Below are 19,507 nucleotides of genomic sequence, written 5' to 3'. Positions count from 1 at the left end.
GTGTTGTTGACAGACAGAGGCACAGTGTGAGGGATGGGAAGAGGGATGCGAAATAAAGGAGGCCTTTTTTCTTGTTTTCCTTTTGGGCTCAGTTCAAGAGTCCTCGTCGGGAGAGAAGCCTGCTCTGAAGAGACGACTGTTCAGAACCTCAGTGGCATCCAGTATGGCTGTGTGTGTGTGTGTGTGTGTGTGTGTTCTGTGTCTGTGAGTCAGTTGGACACTGATTGAAGTCAAAAGCATTAACCCAGCACACAGATTGAGCCCTGGCAGTTGCTCACATGTCACACAGATGTGTAAAGGCAACACACACACATTGCGTAGACCAACAAATCTGACACCAGCGGCTGGTCATCGCCGGTGAGTGGGCTGCTTCATCCCTCTGTGGAACATCATCCTGACTGGTGTCTTCCCGTAACAAGCCAGGCCACCATCAGTTCAAGCATTCACCCTGACGAAGGCTCTCCATGTTAGCTGCTGAAAAATGGCCCATGCCCTCTTAAAATCAAGCGGATCTTTTTCTATTTCAGGAGTTTGCATTGCCAGGGATCCCAAATGAAGACATTCTGTCTCGTGTATTTTTTCATGGACACCAGCTACACTACCTCAGTCAATAGCTGAGCCCTGCAGACAATATGCTTCCTTAAGCTGTGAAATTCTAATATGAGTGGCCATGAAATGTTAACTCCAAAGACATAATTTGATGTGCCACTAAAGCAAAGCAAAAAGACTTCTTTTAATGTCATTCAGGTCTTTAAAAACACACAGCTACAAATCTTCACAAGCAAATGTCTTTCACATTACTGCCGTTCCTTCACTCACTTTAAAATGCCTCATTTTTCACACACTGAATGACTCTTTGACATGGTTATCATTGAGTTTTCTGTTGGACATGTAATTTATGAAGTTTATTTCATAACAGCTGCATGTCAAGACCCAGAGCTGATGGCTGTCAGATGTTTTCATTGTTCGTGAGCGTCAGCGCCTGAGCATCCGTGACTGTCGCTGTCAGGAGCTGCTGCGAGACCCCCAACCCAGACATCAAATATGAGCAGCGGAGAACGCTAAAACATTCCTTCCATCTCTGCATCCTCGTGTGCCCGCTCATGCTAATTTTCCCTTAATTAGCTACTTCTGGAAAACACCTTCTAGATCTGAGTCCCAGCGTCACGCAACGTTTGGAATAAACAGGCTGCGTGGTCACTTCAACCTAGCGAGGCCTTAACCAAACCAAGCTTGGCATACACACGCCATCTTAATCAACCAGGGGAAAACATGTGATGGAAGCAAGCTGTTTGTGCGATCAAATTCAGACGCCACTCAAAGACTCATTCATCTTGCTTGGAAGTAAATGTGACAGTATCATTTTCGATGGTTCAACATCTGTGTTTGTCTCACTCGTCCCTGTCAGGGAGGGTGAGAGGGCGTCGACCAGCAGAGCAGGTGTCTGACGAGGCAATCTAGATCCTGTCGTTGTCAGCCAGGTTCACATATCATCTACTGTTGATCGGTGATCGACTAATTAGCGCGTAACGAGGAAATGAAGCAAACATACTGTAGAGTTGGAAAAGTCAACTATCACTTTACTACATCGAAATTCTGGGTTCTGGTTGCCTTGGTAACAGTCTTGTACACTTCCCTCATTTCTCCTCTGTGTTTCAACTGCATCCTTCAGGCCTGTTGGCGGTCAATCCCGCTGTTAAAGTTGGGTTTGGTTTAACTTAACACCTTTGTGTTCGAACAATGTGGGGGAAATGAGTTATGCCAGGCGGCGCCATCTATCTGCTGGGCAGGTGAGTGCAGGATCTTGTTAGAGTTGTAGAAAACAGAGGAGATGACCACCTTTGCAGGTTTAAAGGAAATGCCGCAAGATACACCAATAATGTAGCTCTGTAAGTTGAACCAATGTGTGTGTGTGTGTGTGTGTGTGTGTGTGTGTGTGTGTGTGCGTGTGAAAATGTGGCAGCCACATTTGGTGAGTGTATCCTCATGCATGTGGGCAAAGTGCCAAGGAAGTTTGTTGAACTTTGAAAAAGGATTAATATGAGAAAGGCGGCTGGTCTGGCCAGATAAACAGGCTGAAGGAGTAAACGGAGGAGTTTAGTTCTGTTTTCACTGATTTGCTTCAAATGTGTCAAAATCCCAAACGAGTAGAAGTATTCACTTTAGGAGCTGTTGTGAAAGCAGCAAAAGCACTAGTTTGAAATGAACATCCATCTTAATGGAAGAACCTTATCTAGGTGACGGACAGGTGTGAGGAGACGAAACGTAACCAAAACCAAACGTAAAGAGAATGCGGTTTTTCACTGAATGGATCCGAACCAACACGCTATGGTTTTCCCTCTGGCTGTGCTACACCCTTACACAGGGTTTGGTAAAAAAAAAAAAATCGACCCCCGTAATCCAGCTAACAGACAAACAAACCGCAATCGATCACATAACCTGCCTGCTGGAGGTAATGAAGACCCCTGAGAGAATGTTAATATCCTCAGTGAGGAGCAAAACGAACTTGAACCACTGCAAACAGCATGTAAATATATTACATCTAATTGTAATCAAGCAAAATATGTGCATCTTATGTTTATATTCTATTTACATCATTCACCAGTTGAAGGCAACCTTTAAAGCTGAAGGCCGATCTGTACGGCAGCACTGAAATCTATCAGGCCCAGTTGTCTAAAAGCCTTGATGTTGGAGTCTGTGCAGCATCGTTGTTTATGAGCAAGAGTTCACCACTTATCCACAACATGAAAGTAACCTTGATTATTTTACATAACGCTTGCAGTTTTTCATCGTGCGGAGGATGCTAAACAATCCCAGCTGTGATAATTGTCAAAGCTCCATTACAACAACAGACAGACGGATGCTGTCATTGGTTCATACCCCGCCTCAACCATCTGGCTGCTACAGATACATACAGAGGCGTCAGGGTGGTATTCCTCAGGGGACGGCTGTGGGGAATCACTGGATCGCCACAGAGTCCAACTACAGTATGTTGCTGGAGATCAACACTAACTAGAGGCCCCAGTTGTTCAAGCACAGCAATGATAGCAGACTTTAATTCCCAGCAGACAGCTCCACCTGACACCTCCGAAAACACCTCTGTGTGCCGCCTGCTGGGAGATAGTGAATCACCAGCGTCTGTTTAAATACCATGGGCTGATAGATGGAGAGCCTCTCCAAACATGCACCGTCTGTGGCTGAGTAACACACTTCACAGCCTTGGCGGGAGAGAGTCTGTCTGCAGTGCAGCAATGGACATGAAGACCAAAAGCATCTCCTCCAACTGGCTGCTCTGTGCTTCACCGCTCAAGCTAATTTACAACAGAGGCGAGAACACAGAAACCCAGGTTGTAAATCGTCACCAAGTCACCACCCACAGTCTATCGCCACCCAATACCAGATCAAGAGACGGGGCCGCACTGTGGGTGAGTATTTCCCAAAAGTGGGTGCTGCCATATGAGCTCAAAACCAAAGGATGCGAGAGAGAGTTGAGAGAGGAAACATGACAATAAAATCATGCATGCAAGCAGACTGGAAACACTTCATTCACAAAAAGACACACAGGCAGCCCACGCAGAGCTTCCCCCTCCATGAGAGTTTACATTAGACGCATACAGCTGCCCACACACCCGCTTGTACATACACACTCAGTGTAGCGTGCTCCCTCAGCAACACTGACATTGAATCTCCCTCTTGTCATCGGTGCTGCACTGACTGCAGGGTTTCCCTCTACACAAATAATGCTGTTGATTAAAAACACACTCAAACACTCACATTCATCCAGTCACCGTGGTCTATTACTCAGATCGCGCTGCAAATAAAAATACATGTTGAACATGCAATATATCATGTATGCTGCACCTCCACAAATTTTAGAGGAGCTCACCGTTTCAAGTTGCTGCAGTAGACCAGCATTTATTGCAGAGATCTTCACCAAATATAAGCTCAGAGAGTCGAAAAGCTATAGAGGTCTATTCTAAAGCATGCACGCGCGCGCGCACACACACGTGCGCACGCTCACATCACTGCATGCCATATGTTAATCCTCCCCTACGTTGGATCTGTTTGCACACAACTTGTGCCAAAATATCACCTCCTCTTAGGGGAAACCAGCAAAAGGCTTTGTCACCCACTACATCAAATGCAGAATAACAGATGTAACCAGAGAACTAACTTACCTGGCAAAGAGTGTGAAAGCAGGAGGCATCTAAGAGCGCACGCGTCTCTGTCACACGGAGACAGCAGGAGATCACACAGTCATGTGCCAGATATGTTGAATTAAAGACTTCCTGAGCTCTTCCTCTCTCTCTCTCTCACTCTCACTCTCTCTCTCGTCTTTCCTATGACTTTTCCCTCACATTTATCCTCCAGACCCTCTGATGAACGGCTGGGAAGGGGGCAAAGCAACAAGAGCTAAAAAGGAAAGAAAGGTGGGGGGAAAATGACAGTGAGATGCTCAGACCGCCACTGAGACGAGTTGCGAGCGCACCGTGAGGACCATCCACTGCAGCAGAGCAGAGTAGCGCTCAGCGAGAGGGGGAGAGGAGAGAGGAGAGGCAGGCAAAACAGGCATTCGCTACTGCTGCTTCCAACAGCATGGCTGCAGCGAAAATCTGGGACTGGAGTCGTGGATTCCGGACTACAAAAGCTGAGCGTTTCCCAGGAACAGATGGAGAGTTATGGAGAGTATGGGTGAGGGACAGAGCGGAGGAAAAAAGAGCAACAGAGGCTTATTACAGACCAATATCCAAGTGTCATCCCTCTCATGCATGACATTTAATATCTCTCAAAGTGTGGGTTCCTTCCAGCTTCTTCTCATCCACGGCGGTGATGATAAACTGTTAAGTGACAGCTCAAATCTTTTTCCTCCAGTCCCATCACTACGGACTCCTATAAACCAGCTTTGGAATTTAAAGGGAAAGGCGTAGTATTTAAAAATGTATTTACACTAACGCTAAGGAATTTGAGTTACATAATGGACTTAATTATCCTTACAAAGTTGGAATTCCAGGCACGTTTATGAATATTCAATGCATTTTTAATTTTAAAGGGACCAAACTCTAAAAAATTGACTACATTTAGCCATCTTAATCTCTTTTATGGAGCAATTGGACTGCCTGGCTGAGGAGACACTTACTTGCTATAACAAGGGAGCAGGCTTTTAGTTGGAGTCCTTCAGCCCCAGCAGGGCTCAAGGTCGCTTGGCAGAGATGCTTGCCGGCAGCCTAAATCCTTCAATGATTAACAGTGGCAGACAGGATGGAGCAGCTGTCAATCTAGATCTATAGTGCCGGCCAAGAGAGCCGGCAAGCCAAACGCCGAACACTCCAGCGTTGCTCAACCAGGTAGAACGAGGATTTATGAGCCTATTGAAAAAAATTCTCCTTTCACCGGAACGGTGGGTACATGGATAATACTGATAGTGTTTCCTGCCCCGCTCAGGTTCAACATAAAAGAACAGCAGACAGGATTAATAAGGTGAGGGGCTGTCTAGGATTCCTAATGAGGCTCGCCCCAGTCACAAAGCTGTTGGGGTAGTACTTGTACTACAATATATTCAACTGCAAATCACTGGTACCCTTTTATTAAACCTTATTGTGTTTAGGGTTGGCAAAAGCCATCGGCGCATTGTCTTTACCGGGTATCCCGCACACGGCTGCAGGGGGTTGGAGCCCGACCCAGCTGCCGTTGGACGGGAGGCGAGGGTTTAGTGTTGCGTTGCGCGTTTCTCGTGTCTGCAAGGAAACCACAACACCTGCGGAGAACCCACGCAGGCAGCAACAGGCGCTACGTGCAAATTCTACGCAGAAAGGTCGCAGCCGGACGCAACCACTGATCTGCACCTGCTGGCAAAAATAATTTGTTTCATTCTATTAATTATGCACACCAAAAACTTAAAAAAAAAAAAAACAACTGTAATCAATGAACTGAAATCTGACTTTCTAAATAGTGTGGTTTTCATCTGATTGCCTCAGGGCCTTATGACTGCCTCCAAATCTATAAGCACAAGTCGCTGATCATCACTTTCACTGGGGTTTGGGGGCTTTACTCAACTACGTACTCAAAAATGAGAGGAACATACGCATATACAGAGCTTTCAATCTCTCTTTTTTAAATTAAATGTTAGGTTAGGTACATTTCCAGTCTGTTCTGTACATATTCACTTCAGTTCCTCATGTTAGCAAGCAGCTTTACATCAAAAGATGCTAAACAAATATACTCGTGATTATTTGTTTTTGTTTAAACAGAAGAGGAGTTAAAACAGACTGCTTAAATTTGGCCTTGACCCCATACAGGAGTTCAGCTTACTAAGAAGAGTACAGTTAAGATTGGGCTCAGATTTGTTATTGTTACGTCCATAATTGCGCGTAAAGAGAGAAAACTGTTTTGAATAATGGAAAAGGAAACATTCAAATGCTTGTCACAGCCAAAATTGATATAGAAGGATAATTTTGATTTGTGATTACAAAATGTGTAATTAGAGGGTTTTTTTCAAACATGGCTGACAACAATAATTATGTTATATGTACATTACTTTATTTCTGCGGCGCTTTTAACAGCAGTCATTTTTGACACATCAAATCAGGGTAAACACAGGTGATCAAAGGATTTATGGCCCTTTTCTATTAAAAGTGTCACGGCCATTCATCCTGCCTGCCTTAATGAAGCAGAGCCGTAATTAATGTTATCAGTTACACCCGTGTTTGCCCTGTGATGACATGTCAAAGTGGTCGAGGTGAAAGGGATCAGGACTATATGACTGGATGCAAATGGAGATCGGTGCGTGGTATCCAGGCGGGGTTCATCGCTCTCCACTGACTTCGCACTGTGGAGGTCTCTCACAGTCAAATCTGTCTGCTAGCTAAGAACTGGAAAATGCCTCAAAGCCTCTGTGCAGTGGGATGACCTCCCAAAAGGGTAAAGAACCCAGAACTTTTTAAAAGCTGACAGCTGAAAAACTGAGACTTTAAGGAGAGAAAAGTGGTGGATACAGGCACTTACGTGAGGCATCAGCAGGACTACGTCCATGTGAAAACTGGGACTCAGTATCCTGACGTCTGCAACAGTCGTTCTGTCACTAAAAGAAGTCCAAAGTCATGACTCGCACTCCACCAACATCCCTCGAAACAACCACTCTGGTGTGTCTGGCCAGCTGCTTAGGGCGTCACACCCCACACCAGTAACAGTGGTCGGAGGTGGAGATATACAGAAAAGTGGTACGATTTCCATGAAGTACCTCGTGATGCATTAAGGGGCATCACACGGATAACGGCAGACTGACTTTCCTCCATCAGAGACAAACATCTATATAAAGAAGTACTGAAGGTGTGTTTTTATCATATGGCCCCTTGTAGTGCAGGTGATGTTGCCATATTGGTCACATAAATAACACTTTAACTGAATGTTAAATTGTTGCTTATGACCGATAACCCGCAAAAACAAATTCCTACTAACCCCATCGCTACATTAGTGCTAATTTTGATGCCAACCTGCTACACTCCTACTTCAGTGTGTTTAAACAGTTACTGAGGGCATGCTTAAGTTTAGTGACGTGTCCTGCTGGGCCCAAACACAGCCTGGCACAGACCCCACTGTGGCTGTAGACTCTTGAGTCTTGAAAAGCCAGAGACATCTACTCGATCAGAGAAGGATTCTGATGCTGTGCTGGTTAACCAGACAGTGGCAGAGATACACTTCTGCTGACAGAAATGGAGGGAAACTGCACTTGCTCTGGGAGCGTCAAGCATCCCTGGGAAGCCAGAAAACAATTGGGTGAGAGTGTTATTGGAAAGACAGTTGGCACGGAATTAAACCAGAGCAAACTGACAGAGTTGTGCGCGGTTAAGAAATGGAGCTGCCAAAAGTATCAGATTAAACATTAAAATGTACTCTCACGTAATTTCATGTAAGCTTAGTTTTGAAATGATCCCTGTACTTTCCACGTTCACCTTCCTCCTGTGCAATACACCTCATCTTCTCCTTGCTCCTCCTTTTCTCAGGTGGTATCATTCTTTGAACACACAATAGCTCTACTCTCCTGTGACAGGTGAAAAAACAGGCCTTTCTCTCTGTGTGGAACTAATTTGGTCTCACAAAAAATATTCATTTCAGCGGTCGCTGTCCCGTACATGCAAATATTCGCACAGACATTAAGCATTTATTTCCTCTTCCATTGAAATTGCAAAACAGCAAAGAGAGTGAGTGCCAGAGAAATCCGCCACCTGCTGAATGCAGTTTGTCCTTGTAATGAGGATGCAGTGAATGCTAACTATTAATTCCAGTCATTCACCAGCCGGTCTTATCACTGCTCCCCAATGACTTTGGCTAAATGACATGCAAAGGTGACACGTCTCGCCTGTCTTATGTTGAGCTGATGGTCTCTGAGCGGTTTGCCGTCATGAAGCGATGCACGTTAGAGACCCCATGATACTCACTCACGGCCGACTGTCTCGAAAATGGGGCTACAGAAAACGTTAAAAAGATTGGATTCTGGCTTCTTCATTGTACACACCTGCAACTCAGGGAATACAGATTGTACCCCGAGCAGCAAAATATAGGAGACACCTTCCCCGTTTTGCCAAATTGATGTGTGAGTGGTCTCAAAAGTCCCATCTCTCTGAGTGGTCTCAAAAGTCCCATCTCTCTGAGTTGTCTCTATCTCTGCAGGGACAGAGGGTGTAGCTGGTCTTTCAGCATGCACAGTCCCAACTCCTTCAGGTCTTTGCAAAGATTTTTCTCTAGAATGGACTTTCACAAACGATACTTAAGCCTTGTCCACATGTAACCACACAATTGTGGCATTGCCTAGCCCAGTGTGCTGCAAACAATGGGCCTATTTCATGAATTATTCCATGCTTAAATTTATTGCTTATTTTTTCCACCCCTAAATTTGGTCCGAAAGGTGGGAAGCAAAGCCTGTTTGCTGTTTGTAAGTCGAGCAACTGGCAATCACCTGGCTTGAGATGACTTGCATGTTAAAAGTGATACACAACAGACGTATGTGGCTTTTCTTCCTGTGAAGACTAAAATAAAGTCTCAAAAAGTCCTCATGTGTGGAAGAACCAATTTTGAATGATTCCCAATCTCCTGCTGTCTTGCAAAGTTGTAGCGAATCGTTTCGAATTTGCAGCCCGGCTGATAAAGACCACGAAAAAAGTAAAATACACATCCGTGTCAGAGATAAGAAAATGAAGCTGTACAGGCAGCAGAAGAAAACTAACTGTCAAGCAGTCAAACATAATAACTAATAAGAATCAGTCGACAAGGAGAGAAATAATAGAGGCTGTAAATGATTGTTTGGCCTCAGAGAGCATTCACTCAAAAAGTGATGTAAGACAGAAGTGGAAAGACTTCCTGAGCAAAACAAAGAAACGTGTCTTTCTTCTGTCTGCCTTTTAAGAGTGATGGAACAGACAAACAGGTAGGGTGCAATGGGCCTCATTCATGAAATGTACTCACACGCACAAATTGCTACTTACATACTTTGTTAACCCTAAATTCAGTCTTACAGTCAGGAAGCAAAGCCTTTGTACCACATGTGTCACATCTGTACAGAAGCCTGCGTTAGCTGGAGTTCCACATGTTCTGGTTGACGACTAACTACAACGATCGGTTCCCCTGCGGGTCTCCACAGCCACACAGGCCACGTTCTTTACTTCACCTCCCCAGACCTGCCACTGTGGTTCTCAGCCCTGGTCCTGCTGCTTCTGTCTCCTCACTGAAACGCACAAATCAGCTGCAGGTTGGTAGTAAATGAACAATAACTCATTCCACTGGTCAGTTTTATGTCGCTTCATAAGTTCATCCAATAAAAGCATCTCCATTAATGATACACAAGCATTTACTCACGTGGAAGAAGGAACTGACCAGAAATACTCAATCAACTGCGCATACCTAATATAATAACCCCGATTCTTACACAAGGTAAGCAAAGGTCACGTTACTGGTCTCCAAGCATTCATGGTTTGACCTTTGCCATAAACAAATCAGGGCTATATCCATAACACTGTCAAGCAACAGAAGTAATTCTTAATAATAGATGAACCTTCAGATGACCTGTCCTCTCCTGTTTTCAGTGTCGCTTCAATATTGTCCATTAATGATCGCCACAAAGATCTCCAATCTGCTCTTTCTTGAACACAATTGCCTCTGGTTGAAGCAGCCTTCATAACTTGGAATAACAGAGAATATAATAAGATGACGATTCAAAATACACGCGCGTGTAAGAGCTCCACTTCATATATGTGGAACAAGCGACTCATGAATAAATCTTTATAGATCAATTTTATGATAAATGACTTTCCTTTCACACTGCTCAATGAAATGAGGATGTTTGAACAATTTTTGAAGAAAATTCCCTCAAGCTGTTCCCCCAAATATCTCTTTAACAAGAAAGGGGCAGGTACTGTGCACCTGAGGTAATGTGACCTTGACCTTTAACCTTGGACCACCAACTCTTCTGCTGTGCATCCAAAGTCCAAAAGTTATTTTCTCTCATGAACCAGTGTGGAAGCAGGAAATGACTGACATTTTTAACTGGATAAAAAGACTAAAACGACGACTCGATCAGCAAAACAGTTGTCGCAGCTACGGCTACATGATGTCTGCGGTGTGACTTTCTCAGATTTGACAAAGCTCCTCCACAGGATGGCAAATGTTTTCGGGGGCTCAGTAGCGCTCCTTCAACCCACCGATGAGTTAAACGTGTAAAATCCATCAGCTGATGTTTTGCAAGGAATAACTGCTTGTGTTACGTTCACTGAACCAAGAAATTCAACGCCGCGCTGTAAGTGATATCATTTAAACGTCTGCATCAACCTCCAACACAAACCCACGCGCGTGCATATACGTCAACGTGCTCTGTCACTAGTAGAGTCGGGTATCTGCACACCATCCAAACAGCCAAAGCACTGTGACGTTAAATGTATCCAAGAGGAAATATCCAACTCTATCAGACAAATCAAATCTGGAGTTAATTTAATACTCAGGCTGTGTTCCTGGAATATCTGGCTCTGCTTGCTGCTGGGATAATGACTTTCCTAGTGTATCTGCTTTCTCTGATCTCATTTGCTGTTACATTTTGTTGTGTGTGTGTGTGTGTGTGTGAGAGTGAGTGTGTATGTGAGTGTGTGTGTAAATGGGGTACGCGTTACGTAACCATTGCTAGACAGTGATATTCAAGGTGATTTCACCCGCAGTATTGAGAAGGATGTCGCACGCAGACGAATCTTACAACCTACTAATATTGCGCGGTGAGTCAGCTCGTCACACCACGCTGGGGGTTTGGAGCAGCTACCGTATGTTTTAATCATTTAATACCATTTCACAAGGTGTGGGCTGGGGGCGTGTGTCATATTCACAACATCCTCGGGCTATGAGACAAGTAGCGTATATCTCCCACATGTATTTTTCATGGCCCTCCCTCAGTCATATCCCCCTGCTGCCAGCGCACATTGACTGGGTCAACACAGGGCTTGATGAATGACGCTCGGTTAGGCTCAAAGAAAAACAATGTGCTGAATATGCCAGACCATTCTGTTTGCAGTTTAGGAAAGCACCAGAAATGACTGCGAGCAGGTGATTACTTGGCTGAATTAAGCGGCGTGATGGATTTTCCCAAAGGTAATAACACACTCAACTAAGACAAATGAGTGAACGGGAGCATTCCGTCTGCAAGTGCATAATAAAGAGGTAAGGCTCACATGCGAACACAAAGTTTAAGTAACACAGCGACGGTGTGGTGGGAAAATGGCTGAGCAAAGTAAGCTAATTTTTTTTGCATTTTTCTTAATGTCCTGCCCAAAACTGTTTACTTGGTGTTGTTGCCACATTGACTCGAATTTACATTTCGATTAATATTCCCCTTGATAACTCACAGTTGATTTGTTGTGTTATTATAACATTATACAGAGAGGCCTGGTGTTATTTTGCTGTTTGACAGTTGTCTCAGACTCTATCTGCGACAACAACAAGCACCAGCGTTTGTATTATCCATTTATTCAAGTACATTTCCCTCGTGGACTCTTACAGAGGACTTGTTCGACCGCATTTGCTCAATCAGAAGCGGATACCTATCTTCAAGTGTCTTGCAGAGTTTATGGTGGGCTTAGTTAACATTGCATTTATGTCAAAATCAAAGAACACAGGCACAGTCTTACTCCCATACATCAGTGGGGTCATAGAGTGCATCGTTAGGGTAATAAAGTAGCACCACATAAGCGCACCGAGCTACGACAGGTACTGCTACACCCCGAGGGCCGTATTGACCCAGAGAAGAAGTGTGACATAATATAAGACATCCCGTGACCGTCACGCAATAAAACCTGCATCTGAGAAACAGACCGAACGTTTGGCGCTCGAAAGGAGGAACACCAGTTAAATGGAAACATCTGGAACGCTCGATCACAGCAGGAGAATCTGAGCTCTCCCAACTTTGATAACACGTGTTGTGTCTCAGTTCAGCTCTCCAAGAACCAAAGTCTGTCTCAGTCAGCTGACAGGACACATCAAGTGACTCCTCTGAGGACAACTGCAGGAGGTTTGGGAGTGGAAGCTATGACAGGAAGGTGTGTTGGTCTGTTTAGAAGAACATTTAAGTGGATGGTGTGTGTGTGGAGTCCTGACTCAGCAGGCCCCTTTGGGGCAGTGACCAAGCAGAAAGAAGACCTTCAGCACTTTGTCAGATTCATGTAAATCATTAAATCTTTAAAACACTGAGGTACAGATGGATGTTTGTGGCCAGGAGACAACAAAGGTGTAAATCAGCCCCCCCCAAGGTACCATCGCAAAAATATGATAAACAGTCTGCACATTCAGCTGTTCAAGTTCAAGTTCCTCATCAGATAGCTGTTTTACTGCAGCAGGGAATGAAACAATGTATGCAAGCAGCACGCCGGGCCTTGATTCATCTTCCTCAGCTTCCTGGTTGAACTGAACAGAAAAAGGACATTTTAAATTTACCACCATTGGAAAGGAATCTTTGGTATTCTTGATGTGGAACAAGACAGTCTGACGTTTTTGTCATTTCAAGAAACTGAGACTGAAATTCATCATGAAGTGCTGTGTTCAACCAACGCAAAGCAAATTTCCTACTCAATGAGATTACATACATACATATCTACATGCATGCAAAAAAACAAATACTAAGATTACGTGCCAATGTGCGTCTCTTTACACCCGTCAACGCAAAGGAAGCAAATAATGTCTCGAATGGAGAAAAAAAAAAAAAAGACTTTGTGTCACAAAAAAAAAAAAAAAAATCCTGCCAAATTTAAGATTCTCCAGACATTTCTGGCATTCTGGAGTCCTGCTGAGTCAGGAAAAATAGGATCAGCTGCTTGTGTCACTCTCCCGTCCAGTTGAAGAGGGGAGAGCACCTGTGAGCTGGTTTGCCAAAGGATATGAAGAAGAAGAAAGGATGAGGAGGAAGAAGAAGCTGCTGCTGCTGATTGCAGGTGTGTCGGCACCCAGGGCTGATTTAAGACCTGAGATTTACCTTTAAACTTCACCAAAACAAATTATTGTGGTGTGTACAGACATCAGGACGACTGGCCGATATCAGGCGAGATTGACGAGGATCTCCCAGTCACAAGCAGCGAAACATGCGTTAACTTATGTTATTCACTGATTAGAACTACCATGTTGCTACCTTTGTTTTTTATCCAAACATTGAACCCGTTACCTTGAATTTCCCCCGTGGGGGTGAATAAAGCATTTTTCATTCTTTTCATTTCATTTCATGCTAGCCGTCCCCACCAGCCCACTTTTCTGGATAAAACAACCGCAAAGTTGAGATCTAAACACCAATGGCCTCCTCTAAAAGCACTCTTACAAGGCATGTTAGCAGGAGCAACAGCAGCAGGGCTCTTCTATCGGGGGTTCACGTACTCAAGGTCCCAAACTTGTGCGATTCAACTCAATAAAGCCGAGTGTTTGGTGTAAACTCAACACAAAGACTCCAATGACAAACAATCAAATGAGTCCCTAAAATCATTCTGCCTTCAGAACTAAGGTATGGGAGTCTATGTTGATATTCAATCGTCACATGCACAAGAAAATATGGCATGTACACATCTGACATAGAGCCATGTTAGCCGTCATTGTGCAGTCTAGTCACTCTCGGCTCCTCCAAAACTCTCAGACGGCCGCCCTTTCATCTACAGGTTTGGAGGCCCAGCCTGTGCATCTCAATGACACTGTGTCAGCAATTACTTCTCCCTCATCTGACACAAACCTTGAGAAAGGACACAAGTAATAGTGACAAAATTTCTGTCGGGGGGTGTTATTCTGGCCGACAAGAGACGATTCCCCGCCACGCAAAATGGATGGAGAAGAAGGGAAATGAGATGCATCAGAGAGTGAGCAATGGTGATTATTGCACTGCCAGGGACGTGGTAGTATTTGTGGAACAAACGCTGGACTTAATAAAAAGAAGGCAATGGATGAAGAGGAATAGTGCTTACTCTGAAATTCAATATCACTTTGTGTTCACAAGCCGGGCTTCTGCATAGATTGAAATGATTGTGAGCCATCTCATTCAGATGCGAAGAACACCAGTGAGCTCAATAAAGGGCATATCAGGGAGATTATGAACAAGAGGTCATTTGCTGTTACAAGTCTGAATAATTCCCCCACTGGTATAAAGTCAATAAAATCAAACACCTCACACAGAATCAACTGAATAAAGACGGAATGTGATTTTCAGTTCCTTGGCACAGATATGACTCAGTAAGTCCCGATATTCACACGTTCTTCCGTGTTAGAGTCCGATGGTAAAGGAGTAAAAAAAATGATACTCCTCAGGCAATACAGTCTTGTTCTAGCAGTACAAAAACTCAAAGTGTAAACATGTGAAGGTTTTTCTTTTTAAAACTGGCTTACAGTCATGGTATGTAGCAATTTTCTCCACAATACTTTCCAAATAGGGCGGCACTGTGGCCTCACAGCAAGAAGGTTCCAGGTTCCGTGATCTTTCCGTGTGGAGTCTCCATGTTCTCCCTGTGCCTGTGTGGGTTCTCCGGCTTCCTCCACAGTCCAAAGACATCAAGAGGGGACCAGGTTAATCCAGACTCTAAATTGACCGTAGGCGTGGCTGGGAGAGCCAATGGTTGTCTGTCTATATGTGTTGGCACTGTCATGGACTGGTGACCCGTCCAGGGTGAACCCCGCCTCTCACCCGAAGGCTGCTGAGAAAGCTGGATGGATGGACTTTCCAAAGATTTGCCATCACTGGTTCAGTATCTTGCTCGCCTTCACATGGGCTCAAGCGGGGTGAGGACTGAGCCAGTGACCCTTAAACTAAACGATGCACACCGGGCAGCAATGTTGTAATGCTTATTGCTAGCATAAATTCTGACGCTAACGTAAGGCACAAGCTCCACATGACAGCACAGTTCAATTATACATTGAGCATGTACACAGACTGGAGCTCTGTCACTGCTGTCACTGTGTGTGTGCTCAGGGTATTGTAGCTTGTTGCTAGTTTCTGGGCAGCTAGTTGCCTGTATACTAGCAACAAGCTAGAAGACCTGTTAACTGTGGTTTGCCAAAGATGGGACGATGCAGGAAGCTGTTCAGGCATCAACGCAATCAGGCTGGGACATCCACAACTGTAGCATCTGCTTGTAGCAGTGCGAGCTTAGTTTTGACAACACATATAACAACTGCACAAAATCTCTGAAAGGCCAAAATCAACTAATATCATGGGCCAGCCAATGATTCAATGAGGTTCTATTCAATAAATACCTGTTTAGATGCAAAAAGCTAGCAATGCTACTGTATGTAGGCTAGTCTAAACTAAGCTGATGTAATGGCTCACAAAATGGAAACTGGTCCTTTCCAGAGGATTTTTTTTTTCTTCACTCTTTGAACCCACAAAGGTGGGAATTTCTTATTGGAGAGGTTGATTAGCTTCTTGTAATTAGCATGAGACTCATTCCACAAGCCCTCTTGCAGAAAATATTGCCTTCACATGTTCAAGCCTGCATCTGGTGCAGTGGCACAAAGACAGACTAGAGGGTCATCTGTTGGTGGTCACTGAAGTAAATTAAAACAGAGTGGGCCTACATTAAATCAGCTCGGCCTAGTGGAGTGGAACTGTGCACATGATGCGGCATCCCTCAACAAAATTTGTAAAGCAAAAAAAAAAAAAAAAAAAAAAAGCAAAATAAAAAAAACAACACGCCGGCAACATGCCAGCTGGTCCAATGGCAACAGGGGAATACACACACAAACACACACACTCTCCCATGAGCTTGATTTCATTTAATGATGTGAATCAGTGTGTTTGTGTTGGGTAAAGAATTGCACTTCATTTCAGCTTGTGACAGGGGAAATTAATTCTACTTAGGGGAAAACTGCAATTGCTGGTCATGTGATGTAATTTGTCTCTGAGGGTACAAAATATCACCTTGCTCTCTGCTGAACGCGGCATCTTTGAAGAGAAGTGAGGATGTGGATCACCTGAAGTCATTGTTGGCAGCAATACCTCGAGCGGTTTTGAAATGCACCAATTCACTGCTGGTGCTTCCAATAATCCGGTGCCAAAACCCACAGAATCTCAAATATTATCACAGTAAGTCTTGATTAGACGGTTTCTTTAAATACACTCTGTGAAACTGGAGTAAAGTTGATTGAGCTTCCTATTTTATTTCCTGTTGTATTAAAGCTACTGCCGTTCTCAGAGAAAGGAAAAAGTTTCCACACAAAAAAAAAAGTTTTTTTGTATTTGGTAATGTATGCAGCAGGGGGCTCAATAATGTTAAAGCAAAACTTCCCCCAAAAACTCTATTTTGAAGCACAAAGATGTTTTTTTTTTTTCTCTCCCTCTGCACCACTTACTTGATTCCAGAGTGCAGAAAGAGCCAGCCATGTATGCTTAGCTTGTGGTTCATGGCAACCCATGGCTAACAGCAGCAACAAAACAACAGGAAAACTGCCCGACAATGCCAGTTTCGTTCATTAATCTTTGTCTTCTTAATCCAGCTGCATGCTCAGAAATAACACAGAGTGTGACAAGCTGGTTCAACTTCAATGTGAACCAAACAGGAAGGTTGATAGTTTCATTTTTAGCGCAAATTTCATTCATTTCATTTTTTTCAAACAGGTTAAAACAAACAAGCAAATCAAATGATTAGGGGATTAATGAACATGCAGCTGCATAAAGAAGAGGTTGATTATACCAAACAATGAGCTGGAGAGTTTGCAGGTGGTTTTGCAGTTGCTTGTGCAGCTGCTGACGGCCATCAGTCACCGTTAGCTTCAAGCTAAATATACATGGCTGCCTCTTTCTGCATTCTGGAGTCAATAATTGACACAGGAGAGAATGACCCTGTAAACCTATTTTTGAGTGCTGAAAGGCCAAAATAACTTTTTTTAAATTGAAGCATCCCTGTAATTTTGATGATTGATTGACGTACATGTGTGGTAAGTCAGTGATGCACATAATGGATGTGCATAATGAGAGCGCTTGCACAAACTTGCCCGTGAGAGGAGAGGAGAAAAAGGAAAAAGAGATGTGACGCGCTCCTCTATCGTGGAGGAATGAGGCGCTCAGACATTTGAATTGTGCACATTGACGCGCTTCTTTTTTTTGTTGTTGTTGTTGTTGCTACAATTGATGTCAAACTTTGTTTGTTTTTTTTTTATTTGTGCAGGATACAAAAATCTTAATTAGTTGAATAGTTATAATTCGGTTGATATTTGATGTTTTAATTTGTTTGTGGTAACGTCGCAGAGACTGCCAAACAAAAAGGCTCCCCTCCTCCTCCTCTCAACTTCTCCAACCAATTTCACACTGAGTACCATTGTGGTTTCTCTCTGTTGTTCTTTTCCAATGACAAGAATAATGCCACTGTGATTTATATGGAAATGAGCTAATTAGGTATGTGGTGTTTATGGCTCCTGCATGTGAGAACTATTAAACCATGATGAAAATCTGTTGTTGCGAGATCTCAATGGTTTCTCGTTTTCTTTTTTTTCCCCCTCTGTTTTTTTTATTTCTGCACATCTCAGCAGGTTCAGTGGGGCAACAGGCACTAGAACCCTCCAACGTCAGTCAGCTGCATCCATATCTGAAAACCTATTATTGTCTACTCACTGTATCGACAGTCTCCTCTCCGGAGAAAAGAGGAGAACAGAATCACGATATATCTATTTTTCGATAGCAATCTGGGTTTGTGTCAACTCAGCTTCTACGTGTACATTATCTTCATTAATACTAATATCAATAAAGTCAAAATGGCTGAAAGCGCTGTCTTCAAAATAAACCATTCAGTTAAATAATGAAGCAACACTGAAATATAAGACGGGCTATTCAAACTACAGATAACAACAAATAAAAAAGACATTTTATGAGCCAAATGTGACTCAGGTGTTAGAAAACATAAAACCATGATCCTATCATCATACTTTCAGCCTTCTAATCTATTACCCAAGACTCAGTTTTGGAAAAAGTCCACGTTGGGAACAAGGGAAGCCCTGTGATTAGAGTTTTATTAATAATGCAGGGCTTCATAAGAATTAATAGCTGTCATCAAAGTTTCCCCGCTGGTTATTCGCTCTGCAAGCATCGGCGTTGTGATGAAGAGGAAAGCAAAGCTCCTCTTTCCCTCCACCCCCACCGATTCAGAGCCACTGTGGCTGATGCCCACGAGTGTTTGCTGCAGCTAACTGTTAGCTGCTAACTGTTAGCTGCTAACTGACGCGCTGGTCCACTCTTTTTCTCAACTATGGCCGATGTTGCTGGAACTCCGGCCCCGGCTTGCTTGGGCCCGATGGACTGCTACCGCTGCAAGCTAACCAAGCTTCATTCTTTGACATTCTTCTGTTTTATTTCCCACTTTTTTTAAACTTTGTACTACCTGGGTCATAATATAAAAAACGGATTAATTTTTTCATATATTAGTTTTATAGGCTGCAATTTTATATATTTTTCCTTATTTTTCAGCCTTTTTTTTTTTTAGATTGCTTATTGGTATTGGTTACATTTCAGAATTTTGATCATTTATTACAATCCTGTGTGTACTGATAACCCAACTAAGGAGATATATCTTTATACAACACTTAGAAGCAGAGTTCTAAAAAAAAAAAAAAAAAGTGTTTTAATACAACACGACTGCACTAGAGCTGACCGGAGCGTCACAGAACTCTCAGGCTGTTCACCTAGCTACTGTCCAACACGCTGGGCTGTGACCGAGGAGCCTGCCTTCCTCCACACAATCTGTCTTTCCTTCTCCTCCTCTTCCCTGTAAACTCCCTCTCTCGCTCTCTCTCTCTGGCTGCCTCACCCCCCTCCGATGCTCTTGTGCCGATCCGCCTGTTCATCTCACAGCCCAAATGGCAACACACAAACCAGACATCATGACTCCTACAATATTAGGACATAAAAGAGCGTTTTCGTCTGGCTTGTCATCTTTAAGGAAAAGGATTGAGGGCAGTTCACAGTGAGAATAGCAACAACAGTGACGCCGAGCACGAGCAGAACGCGCAGCTGGGGAAAATGGAGTCG

General features: G+C 43.7%; 1 protein-coding gene across 7 annotated transcripts in view; it reads right to left on the bottom strand.

The window, feature by feature from the left end:
- The window catches only part of dlgap2a (discs, large (Drosophila) homolog-associated protein 2a), a 162,384-nt gene that overhangs the window by 114,985 nt on the left and 27,892 nt on the right, over positions 1-19,507 (bottom strand). For 2 of the 7 annotated variants that reach the window (XM_086181610.1, XM_086181609.1), the window contains exon 1: positions 4,179-4,490. The exons of the other annotated variants lie outside the window; for them this stretch is intronic. The gene's annotated coding sequence lies outside the window, so the exon portion shown is untranslated. Of the gene's footprint in view, positions 1-4,178; positions 4,491-19,507 lie in introns of those variants that run through there. 7 annotated transcript variants of the gene reach the window in all.

This window comes from Aulostomus chinensis, chromosome 17 (genome assembly GCF_037954235.1).
Source record: "Aulostomus chinensis isolate RoL2024-O1b breed Wild chromosome 17, RoL_Achi_v1.0, whole genome shotgun sequence".
Classification (NCBI taxonomy): Eukaryota; Metazoa; Chordata; class Actinopteri; order Syngnathiformes; family Aulostomidae; genus Aulostomus; species Aulostomus chinensis.
Note: the sequence above shows the minus strand (reverse complement) of the source record. Positions and strands in the feature narration are given on the sequence as shown.